At 39.0% G+C, this 7,490-nt stretch overlaps 1 protein-coding gene across 1 annotated transcript in view; it reads left to right on the top strand.

The window, feature by feature from the left end:
- Window positions 1-7,490, top strand: part of LOC126404655 (actin filament-associated protein 1-like) — a 135,132-nt gene that overhangs the window by 126,394 nt on the left and 1,248 nt on the right. The gene's annotated exons all lie outside the window — the stretch shown is intronic.

Below are 7,490 nucleotides of genomic sequence, written 5' to 3'. Positions count from 1 at the left end.
GCAACCCTTTAATTGTTCCCCTGCAACACAATACAGCATCACCTTAGTTCCCACCTGACAGGCTGGGACCTATGACTACAGTTGACCCACGTCTTCCGAAGCTGCTGGAGCATCCATGGGCGGTGTTGCCATGTTGTCTCGCTAATGTTTGTTTAGCAGCAGGCTAACCTGCCGGGAAGGTGCCAGTGAGAGATCATGTGACCACTTAGGCGGACTGCGGCGTGCTGCTGCACGCAAGTTACGTAACTCTTGTTCAGTGAATGTGTGCGGTTTCAACCTGGTTTCAACGTGTGTTTTCAGTTGTATTTGTGAAGTCATTTGCATACTCGATAACGTAAATTTGCACATTGTTAAAACAACAATGGCGATATTATCGTTAACGATATATATCGCCCACCCCTAGTATAGCCCAGCTAGCCCCGGCTAGAGAGAGTGATCTCTCTCACCGACAAGCTCCGCAGCCGATCCAACATGCTCAATCGGCCGAAAAGCCGCCGACAGGGGTCCGACTAGTGCCAACCACACCGCAAAACTAGGGCAACAGATGCTCACCAAAGGCCCGACATTAGCCGACGGCCAACCATCCCTGACACACCAAGTCAACGGTCAGCTGTCGATCAGTGTTGGGCTGTCGGTGAGCATCTGTCACCCTAGTCAGTGAGGTGTGTCATGCACCATTGCCCCTTGTTGGCACCTTTGGCTTTTTTTTTTTTTGGCTAATTCAGCATGTTGATGGTTGATGACATTAGAGAAAATGGATTTACTGTGTTAGTCCAACTAAAACCAATAATGCATGTAAACATGTTAGTCCGACTGAAATTACACTAAATTGAATTTCTCAAAGTCAGGCTAACTCTCCCAGATAATGCAATTGGGAATTGAATTACTCCTGCATGTATAAAGTAAAACTCAAACGACAGACTCAAACTGGTCTGGGTGCTCTGCACATGCTTCACAGTTTCCGCCCCAGGCTTTGACCCGGAACTCGAAAGCATTAAATGCATAACAGAAGAAGAAGTCAGTAAGAACAGAAAGAAAAATCTATATGCAGAGCTGTGCATTTTCGGACGGACGAAATGTACAGAGCTATAAAGTTGTCCACCATGGTACTAGTTTGCGGCTAGCTAACTGTAGCTAACTTGTTTGTAAATTGTTTGGTCTGTGACGTAATAGGTCAACCAGAAAAAGGTCCAATAATAACAAGCTGAAAGGGGGCATATTGCCACCTATCATATTGGAGTTGGACATACTTCAGTGAATAAATGGATTCCCCTCCCATGCTTGTATACTGGGTCAAGGACAGTAGTCCAATTAAATGGCCTAGTCAAGCTGTAACCGTAGCTCCACTTAACTGTGCATGTAAATGTACTGCCCTTAGCTTGAGCTCAAACTTTGAAGAATACATTGGGGAAGTAGTATGTGCACATAGGTATCTGACCACATTTTGTCCCATCTGTCCTTTCTATGCTTGTTTTACTGCAGGGTTCTAAAGGTTTAACAAGGATCATATTCTGGAATACTGTGCTTGAATAGATAGGGTGCTTGGAAATAAGAGGGGCAGGTCAAGAAAATTAAAGGAGTATTCCCCTCATGAATATTTACCAACCACGTGACCTTGAGCATGACACTTAACCTCCAGTTGCACAGCTGAAGAGGGGACCAGAGACCAGCAGTAGAAGACTGTGGTTGCACTCTGTGGCTACCAGATGTGAATGTGTATAACTGTGAAGCAGGGTGGTGTTGGAAAAGAGCAGAGACCTAAGCAACATCCTCCTCCGGATGAATAAAGCTTTAAGTAAATCCTTGTCTTGGTGGAACTGAAGATCTGGACAGCACTTTATAAAGTTTTTATTGTCCTTCAAATTGAGGTATTTGGTATTCGGGGAATCTATAGAATGTATAATCGGAACAAACTGTTTTGCCTTTTACTGTCAGAAACTTTTTTTTTTTTTTTCCCAAATGTACACTGGCTCCAAAAACACCCTAAACATCACCTACATTTTTGTAAAAGCCTTTATGGTACCTTCAGTGGCCTGCCTGTACCTTTTCTGAAGAGTACACTTTTGTACCAAAGCATTTAACTTGTGTATTGGTGTTCCCTAGAAATGCATGAATGCTTGAATGAATACTAACAATACTAAAGGCTTTCATTATCACCATCCGTTTGAATTATTTTAACTTAGGCCAGTTTGGTATGGACTGCTTTCAAAACTATACTCATGAGCCTTGGCTGTCATTGCTATGGAGTGAAAGCATGCCCCCAGGAAAGCAGCTCAGCCTTGCAGCAAATGTTTTCCAGTGGCCAGTTGCAGTATTGCAGCAAAAAAGTCCCTTGCGGCCCAAAGAGCATTTCCTCCATAGGCCACCATTATAAAAGAGATGTCTGTAAAACTGTTGCCAGGACACCTCCACCTTCAAACAGGGTCAATTATACTGTAACTCTTTCAATTAATAATTTTTGAGCCATGCAGTGCGCTAGCTAATTTTAGCATGCATGACCAGTCAAAAATATTCTCTGCTGTCAACCAATTAAGGGTTATTCATTGACACCCCTAGTTGACATCAATGTTACAAACTAAATATATTGGTAACACCTTATATTGATAGTCTGACAGAGAGTTTTTAGGGTATTTGTCACATTTCAGCATATTAGTTGAGATTCAACAATTGCACTGTTTTGCTTTGTCTGTAGATGTTTATCTGTAGAGCAGTGCTTCCCAACTAGTCCAGCCATGGGTTCCAGATTTCTCCTTAGTCATCAGTTCCAGGTCCACACAGTTTAATATATTTAGCATCATACTTATGTTTGGACATGTTGGGCATGTTTTGGACATTTTGGACATGTAGTTTTCTGTCTCTATTAAGTAGCTGTTCATTATTCACTTACTCTACATCAGGAAATGGCACTTCAAAATAAAAGCTCTGTGCTGAAAATTCACTCTACCTAAAAATAAAGGGTGTTTTTTACAAACTTGATAGGTTCGCAAGTCACTTGCTGTCCATTGACAATGGACCCGCAGCCCACTTTTGGACCGCGACCCACCAGTAGGGAACCACTGCCCTAGAGTAGAAGTTGGAATTTAGCTACATATTCTCAAAATAATGTAGTTGAACTATAACTATTCACTGAACCTATGCTGTATAGGTTGAGTGAGTAGTTTAAGTTCAACTAAATTATTATGAGAACATGTAAGTATATTCCTTGATTGTCACTTACACTCTATAGATAATCTGTTAAATATCTAAAGCAAAACAGTTCATTTGTCAATCTCTAAATATAAACTGTTGAAATGTTAGGATTACTCTATAAACTATCTGTAGGCGGACTTTCCAAAGAAAGTGTGTAAAAACAATTTCAAAATACATCACATATGCACACGTTGTCATTCACCCGCACAAAACTGACCAAGTCACCAGCTAGGAGTCAAACTGGTTCAATTCAGCATTGTTCACCATCATATAAAATGTAAAAACTCTGTTCGAATTGGCAGCAGCTGGAAACATGTTCTTCCACATTGGGTAATTTGCCAAGAATAATTGGAAATGCAGTTTTTTCTCTTTCCAAAACCTCTCTTAAAGCAGTGGCTTTCTTGTGTCCATTCAATTTATCCATTCTGTCCCACAGGCACAGCGGCAGAAACATTTATTCAGGTCCTCCTACGCAGGGCAAAAATTGATACTTGGCATTTATGTTTGGATGTGAGTTTCAGGCCAGGGCAGAAGCAGCAGACAAACTTCCCACTCAAAGTAGTCCAAACCAAGGTCAGGACTTCTTTACCACTACCTAATTACACATTATGACTGAGGAATTCTGACATTTCTGATATGCATCCATGCACATGACCTGCTCATGCTGCTGTTCTTATGCTTGTAGCAGTACTTCCTCTAGAAATGTATTCTTGTCAGGGAGGAACAGCATTTGGTCCATGACGGCACATGAAAACCTCCTTGAATATCTTCTACTCTCTCTCCCACATCATAATTGTTGGCAATTATGATGTGAGATATGAAGCCGCAGATCTCGTATCAACAATACACCATCACCAACACAAACAAGTCTACTTTCACATCCACTTCTCAAACCTGATTTTGTGCCTTACTGTTTCTGTGAGTCTGCAGCTTTCATTGTTTTCACTTCTTTGCCTTCCTTTCCTTCTGTCTTTCTCATTTTTTTTTCTCTTCAGGGCTGGGGTGGGGAGGAGAACGGTGGTGTTGTAGGAGCTCAATAGGGCAGCATATCCCCGCCAAGAAATTAGTTTACTGAACCGCTGATTTCCCCCAAAGAAGTGACAAAGGATGTGATAAGGTGTCTGCCTGGGGCCTGGCCACTTTACCTATCGATGAAAATAGGGAAACAGGCAGGATGAAGAGGAGCATTAATGTATAGACTGGGACAAGAAAAAGAGGAATAAGAAACTCAGTTTTGCATTGGGTACAGTAAACAAAAGTAACAAAACGACAGTAAAAGAAAGCCTTAAATCAGGCATCACCAAATGGCAGCCTGTGGTTCAGATTTGAACCTAGTGATGGTTCTATATGGACCCATAACCAATTTCTGATAAATTAAACAATTATCTTTACCCAGCAATGTCTTTATGCCTCTGTGCTGATGATAGCTGTGGCTGGAGGCATTATGTTTTTGGGTTGTTCATCTGTCCATCCCATCCTTGTGAATATGATATCTCAAGAATGCCTCTGGGGAATTTCTTCAAATTTGGCACAAGTGTCCACTTGGACAATGAACAACAGTGATTGATAGTTTTGATGGTCATAGGTCAAAGGTCAAGGCCACTGTGACATTATTTGTAGTGAAATTAATTGTTAAAGTAATCTTGATACAAATGGAAACCTGACAATGTTTGCTATGGGAAGCGAGACCCTCCTGCATGTGTGTAGAGAAATGCAGCAGACACAGTAAAGTGCATGCATTTCTGAAATTAAAAATTTCTTTAGAGTACTTCAAAAACGTCATGGAAGAGTTTTGAAATTTTGTCCCCGAAAGTGTGTGGGAACCCTGTGTTCCTGAAATGCTCGCTTTTTAATGTGGCTAAACTGTCAAGGCTGTAATGGTAGATAAATTTGGCAGTCCCCATTCACATAAATAAACATAAATACATGCAGGTACACATTGTCTCTTCTTACTGTTCATCTGGTCCTACAGTGGAGAAATCGCTGAATAAATGTCAGGAACAAATTTAGCAGAGATGCATGGTAATATCGGCACATCATCGGTACTGGACGATATTGGCTTTAAAATGAAGTATCGAGTCGGCCAACATGCGGATTTCTGCCAATATGACAAACCAATATATATACATATATATGTATATATATATATATATATATATATGTATATATATTTTTTTAGAAAAATACAGAGATGGCTGGTTGCTCTGTATAATCAAATGTCGGGTGCTCATGGAGAACAGGAAACAATAGGGTACACACAAAGGCAATCCAGACACTCTAAAAATATAGAAAACGAGGGAGGAAGTATTAAAAAGCCTTTATTGTAGTGGGTAAATCAGAACCAACATGTCGACCACTACAAGTCATTCTTTTTTTACATCCGTTTTACAAAATTTTTCAACCACCACAAAGTAAAACACCCTTAGAAAGCAAAAGGCTGTGAATTATTTTTTTCCTTTGGGCTTTTCAAATTTTAAGGGAAACATTCTTTATAAATGCATATATCAGAAATTAAAATATTAGTACTACACAATTCAAACACAAATACATAGTTTTAAACAAGGGTATTACATAAGGAAGCATACATAAACATATAAAAATAAAGATAAATCAGGGTACAGGCCAACAGATTAAGAGGTATATTCAGTCAGAGGATTTGGGGAATGATTTTTCATTATACATGGATACAACAATAACTGTATTGGTTATACGCCAAATATGTTGTTTGCGGCTATATTTTTCTTCTAATTTTGATGTGCTTGGGACCTTTATAGACTGCAACCCTTTGGGCAATGTACAGCCTGAACAAAGAAAAGTATGGAGTTAGATTTGTCTCAGTATTATTTGTCTGAACATATTGACAGTCTGTGTGTAAATGTGTAATCTGTAAAACACCTTCCACAAATATATATAGGCTAAAAACAAAATGTAACTCACAAGACCATTTTACAAATTTAAAACAGATCTGCAAATACATAAACAAATTCGACAAATAACTAAAACTGAATACATTTAATTAATTTACAAATAAATAAAAAGCATGTGAACGTCTTTCTAATATTAGAAAGACTGTGTTCTTACTTTGAAATGCGAAAATTACGTTGTCAGCAGATCACATGCTCTATGAAAATGGCTAAGTGATATAAGTGGACTCTTAGAAAGTTTGTCTCTGTGTGTGTAAAATGCAAATCCACAAGCGTAGAATTGAGATCCACAATTGCCTTTTTGGCACACAAATAAATCTGGAATCCCACTTGCCAAAATAGGAAGATACTCACTGTATTTGTAAATTAATTTGATGCATTCCCAGATTTTTTTATGTTAAATTTGTGCATTTGCAGATCCATTTTATATTTGCAAAATTATTTACGAGTTAAAAAAATCTTTTTTATATTTGTGGAAGGTGTTTTATATTTACAGATTACATGTTTACACAGGGATTATCTGTCTGTTCACACAAATATTTTTAGACAAATCTATCTCCATAAACGGTCTTGCAAGTTTTACTCAGTTTAAACAAAGCAGGTCAAGAATATCTCATATTTTGCCCAATGTTTTCAGTGACGTTATTGTAAGCCATAAACTTTAAATCATTGCTTCTGCAGTTGCTTCACTTACCATGGAGACACCGAGCAGAAATGTTCAGTGACTAATTGCCGCAGTAATACTGTTGTAATGTGGTCACAGCTGTGTGTTTTTAGAGTATGCCTCAGCCAATCATTATCAAGGGCTGGAACTACTGTTTCATGATTGCTAATATGCTGGCTCTACACACCCTTTCCCCCCCGCTGAGCTGCCTCTCTCTGCTGTTGCTCTGCCTGCTGAGCAGCAGCTCTCACTCATTTTTCAGATGCAGACATTTAAATAAGCAAAATAAAATGATTAAAATTATCCAAAAAAGAAAACAATCGGCTATGTACTTAGCCAGCCACCCTACAATGAAACATAGAAGGTAATTTTACAAATCTTTACATATTATATAATAAAATAAGTAAATGCATCTAAATGAGTGTCTTGTAAACAGAACTATGTTACAGCTTACTTCTGTAGCCAGCTGCTGTTGTTCCCCTTGTCCTAGTGTCTCTTCCCTTTTTTTTTTCTTTTTGTGGACTGGAATGGAGTCCCTAACCATCCACAATCAATTCAATCAATCAATCAATCAATTTTATTTATAAAGCCCAATATCACAAATCACAATTTGCCTCACAGGGCTTTACAGCATACGACATCCCTCTGTCCTTATGACCCTCGCAGCGGATAAGGAAAAACTCCCCCAAAAAAACCCTTTAACGGGGAAAAAA

This window comes from Epinephelus moara, chromosome 17 (genome assembly GCF_006386435.1).
Source record: "Epinephelus moara isolate mb chromosome 17, YSFRI_EMoa_1.0, whole genome shotgun sequence".
In the NCBI taxonomy this organism is placed as follows: domain Eukaryota; kingdom Metazoa; phylum Chordata; class Actinopteri; order Perciformes; family Serranidae; genus Epinephelus; species Epinephelus moara.
The sequence above is the reverse complement of the archived record's forward strand: the minus strand, read 5'-3'. Positions and strand labels throughout refer to the sequence as shown.